At 40.0% G+C, this 27,331-nt stretch overlaps 1 protein-coding gene across 3 annotated transcripts in view; it reads right to left on the bottom strand.

Annotated features, from left to right (window-relative positions):
* LOC112687019 (zinc finger homeobox protein 3) overlaps window positions 1–22,899 on the bottom strand; it is a 94,399-nt gene extending 71,500 nt beyond the window's left edge. The window contains exon 1 of one of the 3 annotated variants that reach the window (XM_025559529.1): window positions 22,510–22,899. The gene's annotated coding sequence lies outside the window, so the exon portion shown is untranslated. Of the gene's footprint in view, window positions 1–18,226; window positions 18,300–19,522; window positions 19,772–22,509 lie in introns of those variants that run through there. The other 2 variants (XM_025559531.1, XM_025559532.1) reach the window with 2 other exon arrangements.
* Window positions 22,900–27,331: the final 4,432 nt, after the last annotated feature.

The following is a 27,331-nucleotide window of genomic DNA, read 5'->3' as shown; positions in this document are numbered from 1 at the left end:
ACATATAGGCGCGCGCACACACGCGCACGCACACGTACATAGCCCGGGTTTTTCCATTAATTAAAAGCCTAAACCGAGTGGGGAAAAACTTACCACCCGCCCTCCCGCCGACGTTCACGCAAGACGTCCGAGCCTCCGTCTATCATACACGCACGCACGCACGGGGGATGATGGCGGGCGGCGGCGTTGCCGGAATGAACGCGCAAAAGCTCATTAAAGACCGCGTCGTTTGTCCGGCCGGCGCCTGGCGGCCCCGGCGATTTAACCGTCCGCACCGCCGCCACCGCGTCCGACCACCGATCGGCCGAGCGCGGACGTGAGCGCGCGCGGCGGTGGCGGAGCGGACGCGTAAGAACGAGAGAGTAGTAGGTTTAATTGACCGCCCGTTGTTTTTGCCCGGACGCGCACGCAGAAATTAAAAACGACCGCCCGAGAAACGCTCTCTCTCTCTCTTTCTCCCCCTCATTCTCGAAACGTGCGCCGGGCACGGATGACCGGGTCGATGGTTTTTCCGGAATTTTCGCGTCGACGCGCTCTCGCGCGTACGCGTAACGACGAGACGTCAGTTTGGATACGTGCGCGCGCGTCAAAAGTATAGAACGTACACGCAACGTGATGTAATGTACGCGAATAGTGCGTGCAGTTTGTTTGCGCCGGTCCGGACGGCGAACACCGGAAAGTCCTGCGGTACAAAGTTTCCCGTTCGCGCCGCGATTGCAGTGGAAGACCGTCCAGCCGATTCGTACGTTTACCCGGGCGCGAACACTGCACAGCAGACCGTGTCGCTGTACGCCGGATGATTTCGACGAGCGGAGAGAAAAACAGCAACCGCTCCCCCCCACCACCACCACCGTTTTCGAGGGACGCGGCGAAATATGGAAATTTATAATTAATATCGTTCCCGCTAAACGGTCGCCGCGCGTTAATTGTGCGCTTGTAATACCCGCGGTCTTAACTGCCACTTGATAGCCGAGGGGGGAAAACTGTCGTACCGTCGGAAACCCGTGTTTATTGTGGCAATTAAAAAATCCTACGTAAACAACGGCGATGAAAAAGTTAAGCGGTAAAAAGGAAATTAGTTAAATATTTTTACACCGAACAACGATGATGATGATAATAAAAAAAATAAAAACACGGTTAACGTCTTAAACGGGGAATGCATTTCGCGAGAGGGAGATTTTTTTTTTTTTTTTAATGACCACTGCGATTTTATTCAGCAATTAATTAGAGGGAATTCGTGTTCAACGATCGTGTAAAAAGGAATTAATTTCAACCGACGAGGGGAGGATTTTTTTTTTCTTTTCGTTTACTCTCTTGAAAATAAACATAAAACAAAGATTATTAAATATAAAAATAAAAAAAATGAGCTTTTAAGCCGGACATTTTTTCGATCTTCGATTTGTGAATAAACAAATCCTTTAGAACCCTTCGCGGCCGTCCATCGAGGCATTTGCCGGAAACGAAAAATCGGACAATATATTTTTTCATTAAGCCCAATATTTTCGTAGGGTCGCATTCCTAAATATATTAAATATTATCGAGAAAGGACGTCATCTTTAGGGGTAGACTCATCCTCTATCCATCTTTACCTCTTTTCATTCTCCTCTTTTGATATAATTGAAGGACCTGGGCAATGTGGCCCGGAAGAAAATTAAAATTAATAGTGGTTTTATTGTTATTGGATATTGCGAAAAATTCCACTGGTATTAGGAAATCACTATAAAAAAATAAATTAGAAACAAAATATTTTTATACGAACATGAAATATTTAAGAAATAAAATTTGATTTTAGTCAGATACAAACATTTAATATTAACAATGAAACTGTTCAAACAAAAAAGAACGTATACGAATAATATTTTATTATAGTCTAGAATTAATAATATGCAATGAAAACCTGTTCTATATATCTTCTATATACCACAAATAATTCTCTTTTAAATTATTTTCTACCGCACAGAATTCTGACGCACAGTGTATTTTTAATATTATGAAATTAATTCAATTTTGGAACTCGGCAATTTAAATAAATATGCTTAGAATTAGTGAAAAAAAAAAAGTAAAATATCTACAAAAACTTAATGTTCTTGTAAATTAAAACAATTTACGAATCAGTTTGACTGTTGATTGATTTTATCTGATGAGATGACATTAAACAACAATCATTCCTCAGCAACTGCCGGATCTGTCCGATTACGAAAAACGTAAGTGGGTACTTTTGACATCCGTCAACAGTGGACCACCGGACTCCGACGGTTTTCGTTACCAAACACTATATTATACATAGCACGGCGGCAGTGTTGTAATATATTGTTAAAATAATATTTCCCCGATAAGTTTCGTCGATGGGATAATTAATTAATATAATGGACGAAAAAAAAAAAGGAACACCTAATTTTCATATTCCCACAAACAACAAGAACGCGACGTAAATGTTCTGTTCGAATGACAACTCAAAGTGTCGGTTTTAATCACCTTCGCGAGGCCCCAACAGGGTTAATTGAACCGAAGAAGAAACACAAGACCCGTGTTGTCATTGAGGTTATAAATTGCCAGAGACGCGAAATCAGATAGGTATTGATGAGTCGCCCACGCCGGTGTCTAATGGGCCCGATCAATCATATAATTAATTAAGCCTCTTTTGTCCGAGCGACCGAAGAGAATGATAAAAAATAAATAAAGACACACACACAGTACTGTTAATTAAGAATCATTTCGATACCATTTATACATTTTCGGTTCGAGTATTTATTTTCTATCTCCCACTCACTCTTCCACTCGCTTTTTTTTTTTTGCTCTTTTTATGATCGTTTATTTTTGCACCTCTCTATCGCGCACGTATAAACGTTAAAACATACACAAACACACGTACGATCTCTCATACCTCGTGGGCTGGCGGGGCAATTAACACGGATGACATAAAAACGAAAAAAATGCAGGCAAACGGGTTTCGGTGTTAGTAATAAAAATCAGAAAAAAAAACAAAAAACAAAGTGGAGGATGAAAAACGTACGAGCGCGCGCGCGCGAACGTACACACAGATATTTGTCTACGACTCGTAAAAAACCGGCGCGAGTTCAAAGACGCGGTATTCGGATAACGCATCGAAAAAAATATAAATAAAAAAAAAAAAAATCCTCAAAAGACCTGTCAAGTGATAATAATTAAAGAATGAAAAAAAAAGGAAATAAACCATAACAAAAAGAAATAAATATACGTTGACGCGAAAGCGCACCGGTGCACTAGTCGTCGTGACGTTTCCCGTACGCACGCGCGCCTATACGTTACTCACATGTGCACTTGATTACACAAACCACTTAACGTTACTACCGGGTGCGCAAATCGTATGCACCAGCAACGGATGGTCTTCGGTTTGGCCTACTTCGTGCGGACGGACGAAACGCTACACGTGTTCACGGCGCGCGCGCGATCGCGCACGCGAAAGCGCCGCTTTTTATACGGACGGGGGTGGGGGAAAAAATAAAAGGAGAAAAACGAAAACGGTTTAATAATTCAACGGTCGTCCAAAGGGACGGCCCCAGGGTTGGGGGGGGGTTAGCGAGCGATGGGCGGGCGGGCATTAATAAAATACGTACGTCTTGGAAATAGCGGCCACGGGATGTGACGGGTTCACGGGGGTAGCGGCGGCGGCAGACGACTACGTCTATGAGCGCAGGAAGCGGTGAGCCGGGGAAAAGTTTTAATGGAAATGGGCACCCATACATATACATTAGTCTGAATGCGGGAAACTGAAAGAACGTAATAATGAAAAACGGGAGCGAAGAAACTTAACATGTATGAAAAAGACAAAAAAAAAAAAAATAAGGAAAAAAAAAAAAGAGCGAGAACGCGACGGACGGGAGGTGTGTGTGTGTGTGTGTACGGGAAAAAAGGGAAATTTCCATAAGAATAAGTAGACGTCGAGAAAAAGCATATATACCTTCTAGTTCTATTTGTGTACGTATATTGTGTATTATGTATGTGTACGTTTTTATTTTTTATTTCTTATGCGAGGGGAAAAATTTTAGAGGAATGAAAATCGTATACGGTGTGCATACGAAATGAGTGAAAGAGAAAAGGCCTCATCTTCCACCAATACCGAAGTGCGACATGCGCGTGGTAACTTGTTCTCATGCACTAGACGCCAAGTGCGATCAACCGACCGCCCGGATTCGGTAGAGTTGCCAGTGAAGTTGCCGGGCTTTATCATTATAAAATGTTTGAAAAAATATTAAAGCGAGACTTTCTTAGAAAAAAATCAACTTTTATCAAAAAACCAATATGGCTTCGGACCAGGGTCAAGTACAGATTGACCTTTATTATTATTATTGACCTTGCCCTTTATAAAGTTGACCAATTTTTGTACAGCTCATCAAATAATACTAAAAAAATCATTGGCAATCTTTTTGGGTGTAGCTAAGGCACTCGATACGGTTGATCACGATATTCTATTTAGTATATTACCCAGCTTTAGAATAAATAAGTGTAATCTAACATGGTTTAAAGGCTATTTAACTAATAGAAAACAAACGGTTAAAATTAATGGAGTTAATGGTAACGTATATGAAATTAAATATGAAGTACCTCAGAGTTAGTGTATTGGGCCCTGTTTTGTTTATTTTGTATATTAATGAAATATATGATGCTTACATTGAGGGTTCAATAGTAACATATGCGGATGATACCTGTTTGTTTTTCTCATATAATATATAGGAAGGTATGTATGAAAAATCCATAACTGACTTTCGTAAAGTATTACAAATAATAAAAGAAAGAAATCTATCCTTAAACATAGAAAAAACAGTGTTCATTCCGTTCTCTATTAATAAACCTGACTCTACTTGTTAACTCTATATCAATACATGAATGCTCTAATAACAAAAACTGTAACTCAATTAACCATAAGAAAATTAATAAAATTGTAAAAATATGTTATTTAGGATAATTATTGATAATAACATGAAATGGAACTTACATGTTAACAATATATTAGGGAAACTACGCTTCATAATTTGTAATATGTTTAAACTGAAAAAAATAGTTCCAGAGCAAACAATGAGATTAGTTTATTTTGCTCTATACCAATTCAATTTTCAGTACGGCTTATTAGTTTGGGGTGGCCTTTGAGAAAATATATTAAGTCCTTTAATAATTAATCAAAATAACATTGTTAGAATTTGTCTAAATAAATGTTCACTACAATGATCAACAATTGAAAATTATAAAGAATTAGGGGTCTTGTCAATAAGAAAGTTATATAAAAAAAATAGCAATTATGTTCATTATTAAACAACTTAATTGTGATGAGTTAAATAATGATAATAGTCATAAAATATTAAATAGTTAAATTTACAAATAAATTTTCTGGTCATACATTTGTAGATTACCTAGGCTCGACTTATTATAATGCTATGCATCTGGATCTTAAAAGAAATATTATATGTAAAAAAATTAATATTAAAGGAATATTATATAAATATGTATTTTTAGAATTAAATAATAATGTGCATTAATATTATATATTTATTGTAAATTAATAATGTTAAAACTTTGCTTCATTTTTTCTTTTCTTTTTTACTATTATACTTTTAAAGTAATCTTACTGACAAATTATTGTACCAAATATTATAAGAAAAATACCTAATTGTATTATTTTATCTGTGCATTTAATATCTACCTAACTCCAACACAAGCTTTAGCTTACAAGAGGTAAGTAATTAAAACTGTACCTATTTGTTAAACTTAATGATTTGTAACCATTTATTTTTGATTTCTAAATAAAACAAATAAAAGTATACAGGCACTCGCAGTAATTGAGTGATCTATTCTTTTTTTTTCTTTAAGACACTAAAACATGTTAACAACCGTGTACAGCGAAAAAACTTGAAAGATCGATCCCATCTAAATGACTCGAGAGTGTCTATTCTAATGGACAATAATAGTTCAAAAATAAACCTTTGATTCAAATATTTTTCTCGATCCCCGATAATATTTCAACTTCAATTGGGTTTAAAACTGCAAAGCGATTTTATTTTTATATTCCACGTCCTTCGTGTGTACATATTATTATATTTCATATCCAAATATTAATTATATTTATGCAACACTACCTTATATACGATATATTATAATACGTTTTCCACTTTGTAACTTTTTCAACGGTCACTTGCCTTATAAATAATATCAAAGAAGCGATGAGTACCTATGTAAACGAATCGCATTGAATAACAACGTAGGTACACACAAGACAACGACAAATACAATAATATTGTAAATATACGTGTCCACCGAGCGGATTTGAACGTATTCCAAATGGTTAAAAAATATTAGTCCATTGTTTCGGTGACGTTTATGTTTTGCTTGAACATTTTATTACGCTTCTACGTGTGTTATAACGGTAAATATTTTAATTTCGTTGATCTGCGAGAGCCGCGTAGGATTAGGAAATATCACTAAGAACCACGAATTTCGGAAATATATTTGTGTTACCTGCAACAACACAATACACAATGGACGTACGATAATAAATACACGGTTTGACGTATTTATGGGGACAAAAACAAAAAAAAAAAAAAGTATTTCATGCATTTTGTGTGCACACCGCAGGCACATGCATCCTTGGCCGCTGTGAAACAGAATTAAAATAAGACCCTGGCGTCAGAAAAATAAAAGGATGTACGAAAATGGTACGAGGGAAAACAAACAATTTTTCCCATGGCCGAAATCCATTACGTTTGATTTATCGGACAGGAAGGTAGTAAAAACATACTAGGTCGAAGCAGCATATTATAGAGTATTTCTGGTGTCACACTACGATAGCCGCCGTATTGTTGTCGTTTTTACCTGCGGGGTCCGGTTAATTGAGAACAATACGAGAGCCATTTAAAAGGCGCATCGTCCAAAAATATAACGTCAACCCTCGGGCGCCGTTAATTTATTATTTTAGTCTATTTTTCGACTTGTTCCGGAACGCCAAAAACTATCACATTATCATCGTACATATACGTATATATATAGATATATATATACGCGAGCACGCACCGTACACGTACGTACACCCACTACAGGACAATCTCATAATGTGCCGAGTCGGCGACCGTCGAGAACGTGGGCGTTGTCATCGTCGGACGACGGGGTTGTATCTGTAGTGTGCCCGAGCAATAATTAACGGTTTTTGCTTTTTTTTTTTCCACCTTGACATATTATTATGCCGGTACATAAACTCCTGGCGTCGGTGTACTATGTGTGTAGTGGCTAATTTGAAATCGATGTTTTTTGCGCGTACCGAGTCCAAGGTGTGCATATGGTAGGAGGGGAAAGGAGAGATGTTAGTGGTGGTGGTGGTGGTGATCGCACACGGAGAAATCTCGTTTTAATAAAATATGCGAGAAAGCCAAGACACGCACACGCGCGAAGATCGTGTGTGTGGTGAACGGGGGAAAGGGAAAATGAGAATGAAAGAGAGATAAAACAACGATATCTCGTAATGTGTACATTCTATTTTTTATTTTCTGTTCCTCCTCGTCTCACACGTTGCTCTCGCGGTGTACGCGTACTTTATGGACCAGTTGTGGAGAATAAAATAAACGCATTAATGGAATACTTAATTTGGTCGTTCCGTTTACGGTGGACCGCCGCCGACGCGACGACTCGGACGACAACATCTGCAGTTGTTGTATACGGGTATTAACAACAACGCGGGTAATGCGCAAATCCTCGAAACAACGAATACCTATCGAACCTAACAATATTCTCTGGTGGTCGGTGAACGTACGAGAAAAACGGAACGAAGAAATATATAACGGGAAAAAACAAATTTTATACCGTCGATTACGTTCGTTAAAAGATGATCATCATCACTGCCGCCGTAACGACAGATATTAATATTTTTAATAAAAGTATAGAAAACAATAACACAAGGATGATATAGTGATATAGTGACCCGGAAGAAACGAGCGCGACCGTAGCGTTCCTTTGATATCAAATGTACAGAGTTTACGACGTGCATTTATTTTCTCAAAGTCTTAAAACAAAACAACATGTTAGCGTATGATGCACTTGCGATTCGTTTTTATTACTATTGCTGCCACAATATTAGTAATTGATATTATATTAAACAGAACTGTTTTTAATACAGTTGTTAAACAATCGATTCGGAAAAAATAAATAATATATCCTGCGGACGAGAACGTGAGATATTTAAGGCTTAAACACACGTGTACGTACGGACTCATTAAAAAAAAAACATGATGGTTCTAAATTTAAAAAGATTTTTGGCCCCGGTGACCAGGAGTGCGCGTTAATTAGCCGAACGTTTCTTCTTAACGCGCGTGGTGTTTAATGAACTCACCGGCAGTCGGTTTTCTAATAAAATATGCGAATTAATTAAAACCATAGGAGACAACGGGGCCAATATACACATGTACTGGGGACAAGTGTGTCAAAGAAACGGTCATTAATTAGAATGAAAAAAAAACTAAAATAGCGTGGGCTCAATATATTAAAAATATATATATATATATATATATACATACGTGTATTACGTATTTATTTATTTAAATATCGCACAGAGAAACCGAGGAATTCAGTTGAGGCCCAACCCAAAGAGTGGTTTTATAAGGATTCGGAGATGTTTGAAGGAACGCCAAATGAGTTAATAAAACATAATTTACTCTTAATATTACGATTATTGTTCAAGATGCAAATATATTAATTTATTTAAATGTGTTTGTATTTGTATATGAGTGTGCTAAGAGATTATACACATATATATATATACATGTACGTAGTGTTTAATTGTTACTGCCGGACACACCAGAAATAAAACTGGTCTCGGGAAACGACTACGACGATGATTTATTCGCATAATCTCTTTGTCGAGCAAGACATCTCCTCACACCCCACTCAGACTCTCTCGCTCTTGCCCCTTGCATTCACCGTATCTCTTATTCGGTTGGCAAACGTTTCTGGTATGCGTTTGGTCTGCAGCTGATGCTCTCGACGACCCGTGCGTCTAGGTCCTCGAAAATAATAATGATATTAATATTATAATTGCCGTTGGTTTCTCGCTGTATTGCGTCGCAACGAATTATTTCCGAAACGTTAAAATCTAAATACGACCGACGAACGGGCGACGGACACGCCGTTTGAAATCAAACGAGACGTGTCATCGCGCGTACCGTTTGAATAACGTAAAACCGATGGATGTACAATTAAAAAAATAAAAACGATTCTATTAATATCTTTTGTACAATTTAGCTGTCCCTTTGGCGTTGATCATGGCGCGGGTTATCTCGGAACAAAAGAAAGATGTTCGGAACGTAAAATAAAGTAGAACATATTTTTAAACAAAATCACCCGAAGACCGTATGCGGTAAAAAAAAAAAACGCGAGGCGACGACGGGTGTACGGGAAAAATGCATTGCGAGTTATCATCAGCGATCGTCGATAGTCACACACAGGTGGTGGATAATAATTTTAGGCCGTTCCCCGTGCGCCTACACGTTTTATCGTCATCCAATCGAACAATGATCGTAATTATACCATGCAAAGATCTTTCACGATAAATCGAAAATATAACGCGGCATGCAGCACACCGTAATGCGTACAAGTATTATATGTTTGCGGAGTGACGAAATTGGTGTACGTAAAAAAATGTTTTCGAACGACGTAATGACGGTTAATAACTGCTTTACGTGTTCTGTGCGGCAGAAAATAATATAATAATCGAGACGGTTAATTACTTTCGGATACACGTAGTTTTTGTTGGCGTTTTTTCAATTTTTTTTATTCCGAATTAGAATAACTACCTATTTTTATTGTTAACATTACTGTTACGATAATTATTGTTTTTTTTATCATTATATTACCGCTGCTGCGTGTGTGCTATTGGAGAAACAACTGAACGTAGTTGTTTCCTGGATATGCGCGTTTGCGCGCGCAGAGGGCAACGCGCGAAATATTATGGCCGCCGCGATAGCAATAGGGCACTATTTGTCTCCGCAGTGCACACAACGGAGGTGTGTGATTACAGGCAATTAAAGTAAAGGACGCCCCCACCCTTACGTGTCTCTCCGCACCCACTATCGTACACGCACGCACACGGTTCCGATATACCGGTTAATTAAACATTTTTTTTCCACGAGCAACGCAAAAAAAACTATACTAAATATAAAAAAAAAAAAAAACATATAATATACCACGCACGACGCTCCACGTCAATAGAAATCAATTTTATCTCTATACAACTACAAATATATACTATAAATGATAATAACAATAATAATAATAATAACAGAGAATGTGAACGTGTATGTGATATAATGAAAAAAAAAGTCTGTAATAATGGTAATCCATTATTAGATGAATACGTTTCGGTTTGACACGAATCCAGGGACACCGATAATTCACGTGCAAGAGGGCGTCTTGTACACACTGTACGATATTTGAAAGAAGGACGAGAGAAAAAAAATACATATATCGTCGACGTTTCCGTACAGGTAAAATCGGCCACACCAAACCCTCATACAGAGCGTTTCGAGTGATGTAGTCCAATGATGTCGTAGGTTTGTACGCGAACACTTTTCGATACCTAAATAGTAATGTACCGACGACTGTAGGCAGCTGTAGGAGTGTTGCGTTCGTTAAAACGAATTATTATTCGTCTCGCAGGCGCAAATAAAATAACCTCCCCCCCCCTCGGATTAATTTTTACTCGATCCTACGTATCGTTAACACATTTTCCGAACGTTAAATAGTAAACACATGTACATGTGTGTATTTCGCTAACTGTGCGTATACGTAACATTAACTCATATACCATATACCATGTACCATATCATATACTGTTCGAAGATGACGGACGAGAAAAAAACTCACAATCATACAAGAATAAATAATCAGTTAACTGGAACAATATTGGAGTTATCAAAACGAAATGCATCACCTTCAATTGACCTCGGAATATTAATTACATACAATAGAGTCGAATAAAACCTCGTTTTTACGCCGTACGTTTGAGCGTTTTTATACGGAATTATTCATATTGGAATGTATACGATCAATTTTCCAATCGAACAATGATAATATCATGTAAATGTACAGAGTGACAGCGGCTGAATTAAAAAACAGAAAAAACCGCCACCGATAGCATTCATTAGGTTGTTTTACATCAGAAAAATATCGGACGGATTCAACGACCGCTCTGTATGGGTTAGGCACGCAAACACAATATAGGTACATAGATGTTTATACGCGTTGTATGCTGGGGCTTCTGGGCCTTACCTGACCATCAGGGTCAATTCATTAGGGATTTGTGTGAGACACAATCGGTTGGAATGTATACAACCGAAATGTTCGTAAATGCGTCCCGCGGTTTTTGGACACACAACAACGCACCGAACGACCTACACACACGTATACCACACGCATACACATATCTATACACGCACAATAATAACAAATATAATAATATCCAAATGCATTTTGTTCCGTCCACAATGGAATAAGGCACACGTATATAATATACGTACACGTCATTATCGTGAGAACACCCGTCATCCGTGGAAAGATTGATATTTTCTGAATCCTGCGCCGCGGTGTTAAATGCAAATGGCATGCTTACTAATCATACGAAAGAATGGAAAAAAAAATCCTACCGAGGATATTCGAAATCCGAGAACTGCGTTGTTGTATTAAAAACGGCACACGAACAAGTTCATTTGTGCTTTTCGCCGAACACGGGATAAGATCGGTAATCGAATTGCCATTGTTCTACGTTCTACAACAAGATCAAGAAGTGTAAGACGTGTTCAATTGTGCACGTGTACCGAGTGTATATTGTTACTAATCTGGTTGCATAATTTATCGGAGAATAAGAAGAAAATGCGTTTAGATTGTCTCAATTAAAGAGTGGGTACGTTTGCGGGAAAATATTACGTGAACGTCGTGCGGAGAGATCGAGAACAGCAGCTTATGCGGCAGATCGGAGAAGGTTGTCGACGATCATGGAAATAATGACCATTACGCGTGAATGAATATACGTTTACAAATGGACGATAAAACACACGGAGCACAGGAAAACCGTTTTACGCAGCGGAGCGACGAGTGCAAAAACGCGCGCGCGCGCATGTAATACGGTTGTACGGTACGACGTATGCATGCCATTTAATTAGTATTCAAAATACGTCGATGGCGTCTCGGAAGAATAACCGAAGCAAACGAAACAATAATCGCGATCAGAACACTTTCGTGCAAACACGTGAAAACGTACACCTACTACTATGTGCAATACACAATAACCGATGTACCGAGTTTGTGCACGCGGTGCAACGTAATATAATATTAAGTGTAAAAATAAATGCGAGGGGAACGTTCGTACCGTACATCCGTATAAATATCCGTAAGACTCGTGTGCGCGCATATTTTTTCGTTCGTCCGCGCGCGCCACTCTCTCGGATCCCGATCACCGCGCGCAACACGCACGTCGTCGGGCTCGTAGTACCTTAACTATCTGGGGCGCGAATAATAACCGTTCCAATTGTGAATCGTTTAACACGATGTAACCCTTTTTACACGGCAATTCAGATGTGTGCGCGCGCGAGTTTGTCAATATCTTTTACCTATTATATTCTCGTGTACGGCGAGAGAGAGGCGCACCAGATTTCCTTTTCTTTTTTTTTTTAATAAACGGTTAATTGTCAACCATAAATTTCACTCGCAGCCGTACGCGACATTCACACTGGCGCACCCGTGCGCGCACACAAACCCGTCGCCGCCGAGGGTAGTCAGTAGAATTCGCGAAATCGTCGCGCATCACTTCAGACCTGCTACTGCTCTCTTTCTCTCTGCCTGTCATCCCGGAGGGGACCGGTGCGCACCCTCCTCTTAAGTTTTTAAAAATCGTCGTCTTCGTCGTCGCGCCACCGCAGCCACCGAAACGCTATATATATACATACGAAACGACGACCGAGAAACCGAGACCCTCAGGGCCCATTAACAATAAACAATATGAAAATATTGTCCCCCTGTGCATAATTTGCATAATAATTTTCTCACTCGATACAGTGCGACGCCGTCAAAAAAAAGAACGATCGAATTGGCAAAATCGCGAGCACATATAACCGTTTTTTTTCTTCCTTTTTATTATCTGCATATTGTTATTTTTATTACTATTATTATTCCCGTTCCGTTTCCGTTACGTAATACGATTATAATTGTCTGCCGTCGTCATATGCGTATACCTACATCATGCATCGGAAGCAAATAACGAATGGTGTACGCAATACGAATGTTACCTGGTGTCGGAAAAACATAATTAAAATCGAAACTCTCGCGAATCGGCCGCCGACGCCACGTAAGTATACATATAGTAGGTTACCGGTAACCGGTTTTTTAGAAATAAGAAAATGTGGTAGTGGCAATCGGGTGGGGAGGGAGAGCAACCCGATTTATTGAAATGACAAAAAAATTATTATCGTACCGTCTTTGCTGACCATTAATGGATCTATGCCGCGTGCGCGCGCTCACACACCCATCGTCTCGATCGTACGCGCAACTACTACTACTATTACTACGACGATGACGACGATGATGATGATGATTTATGTGTTGCTCACAAAGAGCAGAGAAACCAGTTTGCGCGGTAGGTACCAAATACACGCATAATATATATATAATTTAATAGCGTTGTACAGATGAAAATTATTCTCGTCCTTAACGATAATCTACGAGGCGCTGGACACCGGCACGGAAAGATGACGGGGGGGATTTATAGTAATTATTGGCGAGCACGAGGATTTTCGAATCGTGTGCTACCGCCGTCGTCTTCGGTGGATCCCTATCCGTCGCGGCGCGCGCGCGACCATGCGAGCGCGTGCACGGGGAAACTGTGCATAGAATTTGAATTTCAAATGCGTTTGAAAACAGAATATGTTTTGCATAAACGCGTGCGCTATGTTAATAAGGTAGGCGCGCGAGCCACACTACCCCCGATGCCAAAGGTGCTCGGGGGGCACACGATCATCATCGTTATTATTATTATTATGGACTGCAAAATAGTTTTTGAAAAAAAAATAGTACGTGCCAAAGGATTTTTAAGCGTATGCTAATATAATGCGCATACCAAAGGGTAATTTTTTATTTTCGAGTGCACGCCGAGGGAGTATTCGCTCTATCGACCCCCCCCCCCGTCGCACGTGCACCACGGATTACGTCCCGATAGTGTATTATGCAAAACACCCGTGAGTTACGGTTTAAAGAAAAGCCGGGCTTATGAGTATAGCCGGGGTCTATAAGCGGAAAACTTACGTAAGTTCGGACGTCACAAGCGTACGAAAACAACAACAGCAGTGAGGAGGCGCACGATGGCCGCATTCGTGTTGTCGAAAACGTGAACCGTAGGTTCCGAAGGCATTCTGTCGGACTGACGATAGCCGGCGTCCCGGAAGTCATTTACGCGCGGTTTGATCTGGAAATGTTAACGCCACCGAAACGTAAAAAAGGTGTAAAAACTCGAGTGGTAAAACAATATCGGAACAATTATCGCGCGCAACACGACACTGGTAACAGGTACGCCGTTCTGCAACTGTACAATACAACACGTGTTCGCGTCACACGCTTTCCACCGTCGACGAGGAAAAAATTACGATCCGAAGTCGCGTCGAACAGACGTGTGTCGAAAAACGTACGAGCTGTAACTGCGCAATAGCAACCGAAACGTGTCCCGTGCGAGTGTAAATCACTGTCGCAAGTCGAACGGAGAATATCGTGACGATAAAAAACGTATCTTAAAATTTGAACGTTACACGAACATTATTATAGGTCAGTAACCGAGATGGTCTTTTATGTTTTTTCTCGAAAACCGATGTACCGTTCGGGGAAAACGAAAACGATCGCGTTCGAATGGTCGGGGCGACAGGAACTAAAAACTACTGTTGGACGACGGACCGACCGCGAGTGATTTATTATTAGATCCGAGGAACGAGAACAAGACGGGAGGAAAAAATAATTATTGCCGATGGAATGTTGTTAAAATCGCTATTTTTAAACGTGAGCGCGTGGTAATTATGATCAACAGGCGCACGTCGTCGTAATTAAACGTCCGCGACACGGGAACAACGTACATTATGTAAATGTAAAAATAACGGCCGGGCGACGTGCGAGGTCGGTCTCGCCGTCGTCCCTTCCGGGGCGGCAGCACGGATCGCACCGGCGTCGGTGTTTTGCATAAGCGGCATTTGAACGGGGCAACGGGAGCGGCAGCCGCAAAGGTCGCCGGAGCGGACGGCGCTGGACGATGCGACCGAACGGACGCGGCCGCGAACGTTTTCGTCACCGTTTCAGGGGGTACGCGCGACCGTTGCACTTCGACTAAAAACGGAGGCACACGTGTAGTAGGTCAGTGCACCGCGGCGGTAAACTTCGAGCGAACACCACCGCGGCCGCCTTCCCCTCGCACCCCCTCTGACACGTCGACGGAGGAGAGGGCCGAAGGGGTGGCCAACAGCTGATGTTACGGTTCGCTGACCGCATAATAATCTTCCCAACGGCTACGACGACGACGACGACGGCGCAAGCCGACCTTGACACCCCACCGGCGTTTAGAAGAAAATAAATAAAACTCCAAACGAATCGATTTTTCTTTTATTTTTATTTCGATTTTCGCATCTTACGAGCACGGCACAGCGCGTTGGTCGCGAGCCAAAACGCGCCCGTCGGTCTTCGTCGCGTAGAGAACGCGCGTAAACACGTCCGACGTGATCGCCCGTAATCCCCGCTGTACACGCGCGATAACGGTACACCGTCGTCGGTACGACACCGAATCGCATGAACGGGAGAAGTAGTTTGAGAGTAATTTTTTTTGATATTTTATTTTTTTTTTGATTTTTTTTTTATACGACACTTGTTCAAGCCAAGCCCGAAATCGAAAACAGTTCGTAACGGCATATAAAGGCTCCCTCGAAACGGTCTAAAGTACGACTCGTCTACCACAATAATTGCCCCGTCGTTTTTGACAGCTGAACGATTGCATGACTGCGAGTTTATACGGTTTTATACGTACGCCGCGGCAGCACCGACGGGGTTGAAACCGATAAAACGTACTATTAACTTTCCACTTTCGACCTTAGCATCAGCGGTTTTATTAGCATTGATCAAGTAATCATTTCGGGTTTATACAAGCGACTGCGTTCAAGAAATCGAATACTAGGTACACACAAAGTATTCGTCGTCATTGTTTTTTTTAGTATTGATGTTTACGATGTTATTACTACTACTGCTGCGTCGTACATACCACTGGGATACGATACGCTCATCAAAGTTTGGTTGTTTGCGGTTTATTAAAGCGATGATCGGTCTACATACAACTAAATACCATTTATTTAAATTACATTAGTTTTCATTCGTATTGTGTAAGGAAAATCACGTTTTCGAATGAACCAGCATGAGTGGGGAATATTTATAACAATTTATTGCCGTCGACGAATCATACCAAATCAGTAATAACTATTGTTATGTTTACAAATTATGTTACAGGTAATAGACGATTCGTTCGAAAAGCGTATTGTTCGAGGTACCATCTTTGAGGAATCATGCAATGCGAAATCGTCACAGGCAGCACCGAGTACAGGTCGTCCGGCTTTTTTTTGGCTAAAAAAAAAAAAAAGTACGAAAAAACCGATCCGGGAAGGGACGTAAGGTAATATAAAAACCATCAATTCCAGGAACGCAATGAAAACCATTTATGTTCTTAATTTCACGGTTGAAAAACTGACCAGGAAACAACAAAAAATACACGCCTCTGTACACGTTATACACATGTTTAAACACGTGGCACGATCATAATATCCGTAAAACAGATTTCTATGTACTAATCAACGCGACGGTAAAAATATATATCTATTAGAAAAAACAAAATTATGATTGTACAACTACTACTAACGAATGTCGCTTGAATAACGATTGCAAAACGACGGATCAATCATCGGGCAAATATCAGAACGTTACGTTATGAAATTACGACGTTTTTGAAAAGGTCATTACGGTCGTTAACTGCTACTGTATCGCCAGTGCGTCGATGTTTATTTCGGCCTGGAAAAATAATACGATACTGCGAAACATTTTTGAATTGCACAAACGCCCACAGAGAAGAGTACGAGAGACGAGGATGGTGATAGTTGGTAGACCGCCGTCAGCCGGTCGCCAACAGTAAAAATCCGAAACGCTTAGAGCATTTTTTTTCTCCTTATCCATCTCTCTCTCTCTGCGTGTGTGTATCTCTATTACTCCACAAACGTCATGATTTATAAAACGTCTTGATGTAAATCCGTTTCATATACATACACACCCGGGTATAACGCGAGTCGAAAGACATAAACGATTTTACGACCCAAGAATTTAGTAGGAGGACGGAGAACAGATAGGATGTGGATGAAGTTTTTATACGGATTCGTAGTTTTTATAACAGTGATGACCATTAGAGCTTTTGATTTCACTCCGAAAATTCTTACATCGTTGCGGTCGAGACGGTCGCAGTATTAAGCACCCACCAATTGAATAGCCTTGAGGAAACCGCGTGCGTTTCGCCACCACTATGATATATATATATTAATTTATCCAAAGAGAAACATTATCTTTTCCTGCGGACCAAGCAGCCTAACTGCCGCGCCTTATATGATTAATGATGTGTGTGTATGTGCGCGTTGTTCCACCCTTTTGGGGCAAAAATCTTATATATACCGCCCGTACACACAATATATAATAAATCGGATAGAGAGAAAAAGCTAATCAGCGCGTGTGTGTATCATTTGTAATAACACCGGACTTAAAGTTTCATGAGTAGCCGAGGCGAAAACGGATAATAACATCGGGCGACAATGCGAGCGAGGTGCGGTGGAGGTTACGGGTAGTTCGCGAGTGTGTGTGTGCGGGGGTAGAAAAGAAACAAGAAAAAGAAAAAAAGAATGTGTGGCTACCAAACACGCGGTTCATCAGCCACATGCACACATACACACGTACGCGCGGAGCAAGGGAAACGAAGACGGAGAGGGAGAAAGAAAGAGAGAAATCTAGGGAGCGGTGAATAATCAATAGTTTTACAACAGCTTTTCCTTTTATTTATTTATTTTTTTTCTCTCATTTTCTACGCTCTTCAAACCGTTTATATTAAATAAGTTTGCCAGATATTTTATGCCTCGCGCGTTAATGGATTCACATCCTAAAGTCTTACCTAGCCCAGGGATTTTATTCACCGCTGATCCGGACCAACACGCGTTCGCGTAACACTGTATACGACTCGCATACCCATCATCATTGCCGGGGGCCTGTTCCTCAAACGTATAGTTGAAAAACGATGAGTTTTGGTAAATATATACTTTTCCCCTTTTTAAAAACCAACTGCCTTGTTGCCAAATTCACTCGGTAGCAAAACACTCGCACGTTCACGCACGCACGCAAACGCACGCACAAAAACACACAATTATATACATATATACATATATATACTCGCGCGCGTCATTATATAATGTGCGGGGAAAAAAAATCGATATCGGTTAATAGGATTAGCGCGAACTAACTAAGAAAAACCCCGGAAACCCATAGGGTGGTGGTAGTGGAGGCAACGGCGGTAGTGTCTAAATATACGAGGGTGGAAACGTGCTTAGATGAGAGAACACAAGGGTGCCAACACCGCATGCACGGGGCTATGACTAGGATTTCATATTTTCACGATGTGGAGTTATTAATGTCCGTAGAGATAATTGCACTTCGGTAGTTTCCCGAACAAACGAGGGCCGGGATATTGGGAATAAAATTTTAATAACAATTTCGTGTTAAAAAAAAAAAAATAAAATAAATCTGGTTTCGTGAAATCCGATGACGCGAACACGTATACGGTAAAAGAAATTACGTATAAATACTCAAGGATAACTTAAAAATGTAATTTACCGCAAAATCCGGCAACAATAATTATGTAGGTAAGCCAATAATTACATAAAATAATACAGCTCGTTAATTGAAACTGCATAGTAATTTCGTAATAACACGCGTTTACGGTAACGACACTGGTTTACAGGTTTTACGGATATAGGATTACGCGTGAAACCAGGAAAACGAGCCGTCTAATGGGTGTATTAAATTTTGTGAGAAGCCAAACTCGATAAAATACAACACTAACCGTATCACGGGGTTTTTAAAAAATTAAAAACGAAAATAACAAAAAAATTCAATTTAATCGTAAAGCGGTATATTTAAATTTGTTACGTAATAGAATAATTATAATTCAAAATATGAATATTAAAATTATTGCATCCCGGTTACATAAAATCGAATAATTTAAAAAGTTCAAACCGTACGATGACGATCAGGAGAATAAAATCCGACGCACGAGAACGACACATTTTTTAATACGAAACCGGAAAACAGTATTCGAATCGGGTGAAATTATTTTGTTTTCACGGAGAAATGTAATAAAAAAAAATTGAAAAAAAAAAAATCATTGCTACTAGCGTGCAAAAAGCGTACTCACGGATAATGTAGTCAGTAGTGTCTGGCTGCGACGACACCGCGAACGACGCGGGCCCGAACGACGGTCCTCGCGGGTGATGGAAGAAACCGCGCGCGCGGAAGACGCACGGAAAACGTTTGTTAATTGTTTCGTCGTTATCACCGGTGACGTTTCGCGGACGGAAAACACTGTCGACTGACCATCGTCGTCGAGGTGGCCGAAATCATTATTTTTTTTGTTTTATTTAAATTTTTTTTTTTTATTAAAATAAAAAGAATAAAAAAAAAAAAATTAAAAAAAAAAAAAAAAAAAAAATAAATAAAACACAACGAAATAATAAAATCGAAATGGAAATAAAAAAAAAGCGACCGAAAAACAAAAAAAAAAAATTAAAAGGTAAATAGTAATATAATAATAAGAATTATATATAATAATTGAGGAACTACACAGACCGTATATTATCACAGAGCGAATGGTTATTTGGAACTGTCGGGGCCGCGCGATTATTTTTTTGCTGGAGAGCGCGCGTGAGCCTGCGGCAGCGCCGGGACGCTTCTGTTTTGCATGGGAAAAGGGGCCGCCACCGCCGCCGTGCGTGCTTTCCGCGCATCCACCCCCGCTCGGTGTCGGCGGCGACGGTGGTGGAAGCGGTGTCTGTAGGGGTGGCTAGCTCCCCGCACACGCTTCGTATAATTAAGCGTCTTCCTCGCGTCGACGGAGTAGCGGTGCGCGGTGGTGGATCCCTACCCTTAACCGTATAGTCGTCGCGGCAGCGGTGGAAGAGAAGGCGGTGGTAGCGGCCGTGCACGCGCACTAGAACCCGACAAACCGTTGGCCCGCGGCGTAGCGAGGAGTAAGGAGAAGAACGCAGGAGTAGGAGCGAAGATGTTTGGAGGGATGGTATATATGCTAATGCCGGGGAACGACGTGCCCCTCGGTCGTCGTCGTCGCCGTCGTCGTCGTCGTCGTCGTCGTCGCTTCCACCGCCACCGCCGTCGACCTACTCGTCACACGGGCCGCGCGCGCATATTCAAAAAAGCCCCCGCCCGGGCGCAGTACCACCGCCGCCGACGACGCATCATCCCTGGCACGCACGCACGCACCAACGAACGACGACGACAACGATATGACGGTGAAGTTTGCGCGAAAAGGGGTGGCTTTTCGGGACGGAGGGACGAGCGGTGCGTCGACAACTTCGGGCGGCACGCACACGGGGAGGGTTTTTTAATTAATATATGCACAGGGTTGGCGTCCCCGTTATCTATTCCGCTTTATCAGACACGCCTACGCGCGCATACATAATCAACGGGCAGCGGCGTTTTAATTGGTCGGCCCTGCAGCCGACGAGCTTTTCGCTCAGTCATTAACGCGCAAACACAACGCGACCACGACAGCAGCAGGTACCTACACCGCGTTCCCGCCAAAAAGACGCACTGCATTTTGCCGCCACTTTTTTCACCGAGATTCAGCACCCACGAGTGTATTTCTGAACCGATAGACTCGGCGAAAGTTCACTCGACGTGTATGTGGGCAAAAAATAGAATAAATATCAAATACTAGTTTTTTTTTTTTTTTTAGCACTACGAATTACGGACGAGACGGAAATCGGAAAGTTTCGTTGCGCACGACAAAAAAGATCGTTCACGTTGAGATTTACGACTTTTTTGAATTCCCGGTTGCCCGTAAACCGTACGCACTTGAGAATTTATAGATTAAAGGGATTACAACACCATAGTGACTGTAAAAACCGAATTCATAATTATTTAATATCCTGTTAATACAATTTTTCTGATGTAATTGTTCATCTTCAAAATGTTAGGTTAAATATTATGAAAATGAGAAAGCAGCAATGCACTTATGGTTCACTTATGTAAAATGAGCAGTCTAAGTGTTGTTGGTCAATTTCGCTAAATAAATAAATGGTGGGCAATAAAATATACTACCCATTATTTATTGGGTTATTAACCCGAGTGGCAAGTCGACTTTGTATTTATACATTCCCAGTTAATTTTTTAAAAATTATAATTTTTAATAATCAATAAATATGAACTTAAAAATCACTATACGTAAATATGATATTAAGTAGGTAATTTACAAAGTGCTATTAATCAAAATGTAAAATGAAAAAAAAGAAATGAAATAATAAACGTGTTATATATTATTTTTTTATAGTATTCATAGTAAAAGTCAAATTAAAATAATAAATAATATTTTATAATTGATCACGAATAAATTAATAAATTAATTACTCACGTTTTGAATTATGTAGGTGAACAGTTGTAAAGGGTGGCCGAAAATTTTATTTCAAAAATAATTTATTTTTAAATGAAAATAACGTAGGTGACCTTTGGAAAAATAATGTAATTAGGTGTAAAAACAAATTAAGCACAAGAACTTTCGTACAATACTGATAATTAAAACAAAACGTTAATCGCTTGGTTCGATAGTTTTCAATAAAAGAAATATTCTACATTTAGAAATAAATTCGAACGAGAGAAAATACTCTAAGTAATTGGTAATAAACTGATCACGTTATCAAAGTCAATTAAAATCATCCGTGCGTAGACACTTAACGACCAGACACCAGAACAACCGGAATAAGGTACAGAGAAATATTTTTAAAATCTCGTACGGTGTACAATGTGGATTTAACGGTGAAAAAACTTTTTCACCGTCAACTCGGCAAAAGTAAATTATTATTCAATATTCATTCGTCGATCGTTGACGGGCAGGGCGTCGTCCCCGGGGCCGTCGAGTATATGAAAAATTTGAACCCCTCGTCGGCCGTGTGGTCTCAAAACCTAATTATCGTAACAACCCTCGGTGAAAAAGAAAAATCGATTTTTGTTTCCTAACCGTACCCCTCGTGCGTTATTATTATTACTATTATTTGATAATGTACAACGATTCGTTCATATTCCTACGCAACGATAGTAGGTGAGTGAGTGCTGATGGGCTGGAAGCGTAAAGCTTCGAACAAAAATGATTGTAACGAAAAGATTATTTACCTGGGTTGTCGCGCTGCTCCTGCTCTTCGCGGGCACGACGTTGACGACCGAAGTGTCCCGTATCAGGTGGTAAAAGGCGGCCAGGTCACAAACGATCGGAAAAACAAACCGAATGACAATAAACGAATCGGAACAACTGTACGATAGACAGCCGTCCGCGATGTAGCAAAATATTTCCCCGTCTAAATATAGTCTCTCGGTGCGTGTGTTAACAAACGCACTGTTAATTACTCCCGGAAACACTGAACCGCGCACAAAACGATATTTTTCTAATAATTCTAGTCTACCGAAAAAACCGCATCCAACATCCGCATCGTTTTATTTTTTATTCGAATACGATATACACGTGTATGTGTGTTTTTATGTGTATGTGTGTGTGTATGTATGTGTGTGCGTGTGCGTGCGAATGACGTCAATAATTATTATATATATTATATTATTACTAAGTTATTATTATTATTATTATTATTATTATTATTACGATGAATAATTATCAAAACACAATTTTATGGAGAAACGAAAATTATAAATTATTTTTTTTTTAATAATATTCGCATTCGTACGCGCGTACGTATTAATGATGTGTGTGTCCGCTAACAACAATCGCACTGATAGCAACGACGAAGACGACGGCAGCGGCACGTGTTCGGCGACGGGAGCGGTACTCGGCACGTCCTGTGGACACGGGCGCCGGCGGTCATCGTACAACTGGTAGTCGTTTCGGCTGCCGGCGACTCGGCGGGCCCGGTCCGGCGCACCGCGCGCGCCCGCCCGTCCGCGGTCGCCGCCGTTCGTTCGAGTCGGCGGTCGGGTTGCGGGGCGCGATGCCACGGTCGCGGCGGGGCGAGGGGGCCCCGGTGTAACGGCCGCGCGCATATATTAATTACACGCCGGTAGGGCGGCGGAGGAGTCACGTCGCCGGCGAGCGGGCGGGCGGGGGGGATTCGAAAACAATGCGTCGGAGAGAGACACTAGCACGCACCTGGGCCGCCGCCGTCTCCCCTCCACCACTCCGCACGACAGACGCGGCTACGACCACGGCTTCGACGACGACGACGACGACGACGACGACGATGACGAGGACGACGACGGGGCGACCAATGGCCGCGCGCAAACGGTACGGCCCCCCCGTCCGCCCAAGCGACTTCTTCGCCGTTTCATTAGAATAAAACAATAATTGGCGGGAGGTCCGCGAACACACGGTCGCCACCATTCGCCCAGCCCGTTTTCGCCGGACGGTCGCCGGCGTGAACCTACTTCCGACCGCACTTCTCAGGTACACCGCGCGGTGCTTCGGAACAACATTAGCAAACGCTATTCCCCCCTCCCCCCGGTACGACGTGGTCAAAAGTTCGAATGCTCTTAAGTTTTTATTCTATTTTTCTTATTTTTTAATCACTATTTCCTTTTTTTTTTCCTTCTACGGACATTTCGGTCTCTTCCGTCGCGTACCGTCCCTACCCGGTGTCGTACACTGTTCGGCTGACGAACACATTTACATCGGCTAAACGTCCCGAAAAATGCGAATTAATACGTTTTCGCACAAAAGACAATTAAAAAAATAACGACCGCATACACAAAAACGCGGTCGTAAAACGTAACATTTACCAACCGACCGAGTCTTCCGAAACATAAATTGTGTTCAACTGTAACAGTGAATTAACTCTATAGTAGTAATGGAAAAGAGAAAAAAAAGTCTCCGTGAGCGACGTTCGACAATGCATTTAAAAATAAATTCCTTTTTTCAATTTCAATCTTTACAGACCCCGGCTGAACATATTATTAAGTGTAAATACTCAATGTTATTATCTGCGTACTAATTCGTATAAGTGTGTCCGAAACAACATTGTATGAAAATCATGATAAACAAATTAGTAGGTAAGAGCGAAAAAACATTGTCAAAGTTTTGGGATTCCCAAACCGTATTGATTTTAATTTGTCAGCAACGTTTGATTTTGTTCCGTTTCACAGACAAAATTAAGCTAGGCGCCTGTTGAGTACCAATTAAATTATCGATCTTTTCCAAAAATATTTTTATGATTGAACTAATATAAAACAGGCAATGGTTTTTTTCAAGTAAAAACCAAACTATATGTATATTGCGATTATCTATTATCGAAACCGAAATAGAATTATTGTTATGGGATTTAGAATTGTTAACAGTACACAGAGAGGTAATATTTTGGAGATTATAATTCGTGAATTAGTTTAATGCACGCAAAACGTTGCGTAGAACAGAAAACTCGACTCGGGCAATGATTCCAATTATATGCATTCGAAACTGAAAAAGATGACATTTTCTTTCGCTGCCCTGCACATTACATATTCAACAGGCGTACCATAAGTTTGAACATCCCAGTCCGAGATTAAACATCGCTGTCGAGTTTACACTCGCATACACACACACACACACAAATGAATTTAGACTGAATTTAGTCAAAGCGAATTGAACGTGATTTAAATTCATAAAAACCAAAAGTCCAATGTGGTTCGTCAGAATTCAGAATTCCGATTCTGTTGGAAAAGAATTGTAAAATATTTTGGTTTATTTGCGATGAAAATTATTAAAAAAAAAAAAAAACGAAAATAAACAGTATCCCGTGTCTCCGAAATGATATATTACAACTCCATATCATATACCCAGTACCAAAATGCATAACAATTTTTTACTTAACAATGCTTAAATTATTTTTATTACAAATGTTAACGATATGCATACAAAAATAAATTAATATTAATTTATTTTTGATATTACCATGAATTATAAATAATAATAAATTTATATTCTACGATTTACGCATTAATATATTATGCAATGTACGCCTTTTGGCCATACTGTCTATTGCGAAGCTGCAGCTTCACAAACTTTAACTTGCATAGAATTACAACTGCGTATAATGGCTTAATACTTTTCCAATAATGTACTGTACATTTAGATAAAATTGTTTAGATAATTTTAAATTAATATTTTAGTTGCTATGATGAAAACATTTGACTTTTTGTAGAAATAATAGTAGTTATTCCAATAAATTTCGATACAAAAGAAATTCCTTTAAAAGATAACAACATTTTTGAGCTACCATAGTTTATACTGGAATATATAAATAAATAAGAAAGATAACGAAATAAATTTAATCTGCAATTAAGTTTGCATTGTTCATAAAAGTGCATATGATTTATTTTCTCAGACATTTGGAATTTATTTCACAAAAAAGTTTTAGTCAGACAATATATTTGGATATTTTTTTAAGTTTATCGTTTTATATTTATTCTTATTTTAAGAATCACGACCATGGTTGTGGAAATTTCTCACTCGAAATTCAAATTTACATTAATAATTAAAAATGATTCGTCCACAAACTTGGTTAATCTCATAGAACATCGACGACGTGTTTATGATCAATCGTTATTATACTGCAAACATCTTTTTACGTACCTCCATTGTGCCTGAGAAAAAATTGTACTCGTATTGGGTGTCCTTGGTATGCAAAATACATATTTATAGATCTCGCGTTGTCAACCGTCACGGAAATACACAAAAAATATGTACGTACTGGAATTAGATACCGTATACGTAATGGTTAAACAATGCCAATTTCGTTTCGAACGTTTTTGCATATTTTTAGGCGTGGTAATTACGCCTACCAGGATACGGTATTAATTTAATCAGTGGGTGTTTCCGATAGGTTAATCCACACATTCGCACTTGGAAACGTATTATATACGTAATATGTCTGATGCGAACGGTCGATGTATAACGATCGTGTTAATTCGTTTGGATCCTTACGATATACAGCGCGGCCGCGCGTCCGATCTACAGGTTAGGTTAGAATTCTTGAACCGAGTGAAAATCTTATATGCACACGTACGGGGGTACATATTTTTACATCACGACGTTTGCAAACGATGTTTATAAAAATGCGTAAAACAATATTAACTTCCCTAACAATACCGATGTTGATTTAATCGAATGCTGGGCGAACGTTCAACGGTCCGGCGAGGAGGCCGAAGTTAAATATTTTATTGGACCTAAGCCATCGTAATCATTCTCCGCAGCGCATTTGTTTTATTATAGTGTTTTCGTTTTGTCTATAATATGATCGCACAGCGGAAAACGTTTTGACGCGCGCGACAACAATAACATATTGTTAAATCAAGTACGTAGGTACCAATTTATTATGGCCACATTCCGTTACGTGTTATTACATCGTACACTTCATTTCTTTGTAGCTTTCTTCCTAGCTTGCTTCAACAACAACAAAACATCAACAGATTATTAAGTTTTGGATACACTTGAAACTTTTGTGTACCAAAATCCATTTTCAAATAGTTAATCTTTTTTTTTTTTAAATCGTTAAATAATTATTCAATTTCACGTAAAAAGAATCATTACGCGAGCGTGAACAAATATTGTGCATAATGTATAAAATGCACGTACGGTGTACAATCAAATCGTTATAGGACATTTAAACCGAACAATCACTGATCTGTATTCGCTGTCCAAGCATAAGACAGTATAAGATCGGAATGCATTAAAAATATAAAAATAATTTTCTGAACATCTACAACGCTGGACTCTACGTATGTACACGTATCTGTCTTCGTACCGGTCATGAATATATGTATTCTGTCTGATTTATTGTTTAATCTTACAAAAATAAAAGATTTTTTTTTATACGTTACGGTTTTTACATTCGGTTAGAACTTACGTGAAATAAATATCATGTTGGAGATTGTAGAATAATATACTTTATTGCATACAACTTGAACGACCATCACCAACGGACGTTTGAAGTACGGTACAATTTTGTTGAATCCTCTT

Source organism: Sipha flava, unplaced genomic scaffold (genome assembly GCF_003268045.1).
Source record: "Sipha flava isolate LNK unplaced genomic scaffold, YSA_version1 32_pilon_pilon, whole genome shotgun sequence".
NCBI classification, from domain to species: Eukaryota; Metazoa; Arthropoda; class Insecta; order Hemiptera; family Aphididae; genus Sipha; species Sipha flava.
This window is presented reverse-complemented; position numbering and strand designations above follow the sequence as displayed.